This window comes from Morone saxatilis, unplaced genomic scaffold, assembly GCF_004916995.1.
Source record: "Morone saxatilis isolate NCDOM2014 unplaced genomic scaffold, NCSU_SB_2.0 Contig7, whole genome shotgun sequence".
In the NCBI taxonomy this organism is placed as follows: Eukaryota; Metazoa; Chordata; class Actinopteri; family Moronidae; genus Morone; species Morone saxatilis.
Window position 1 is genome coordinate 8,531,798 of NW_023340246.1, and position 502 is coordinate 8,532,299.

Below are 502 nucleotides of genomic sequence, written 5' to 3' on the forward strand. Positions count from 1 at the left end.
AAAATGACCATACCTGCTAGAAGTGACAACAAAAAACGAAACTGTGATTAAACACAAAACAGCAAATTTAAAAAGAAAAGTACGTGTTCACCTCCCTTCAACAGGCATTGAGATGAATGTGGTGGTGAGGGATCTTCAGCTGTCAGTGGCCTTTGTTGTGCCATTGGATCTTTGATCTGGGACTAGATTACAGCCCTCACTTGCCCTGACTCATTTAAACATCCATGTAGGGTGCTTATTTACTTGCTCACAGAGATTTCCATCCATACTGTGTTCAGGTCATGTTATTTCAAGGGGGATAATTATTTATTATTTATTGTTTTTCTTTATTCTTTATCTTTTTTTTATTTTTATTTTTTTTGGTGGCATATCTTGTGAAATACATTGCCCTATGTAGGCCTCTCTCTTTAAAATCACGACTGATGCAATGTCTTGGTATGTTGCCTGGTTGCTGCTATGGCCCTGAAATGCTGTGGGAAGTTGCATCAGCCACATCAAGTCT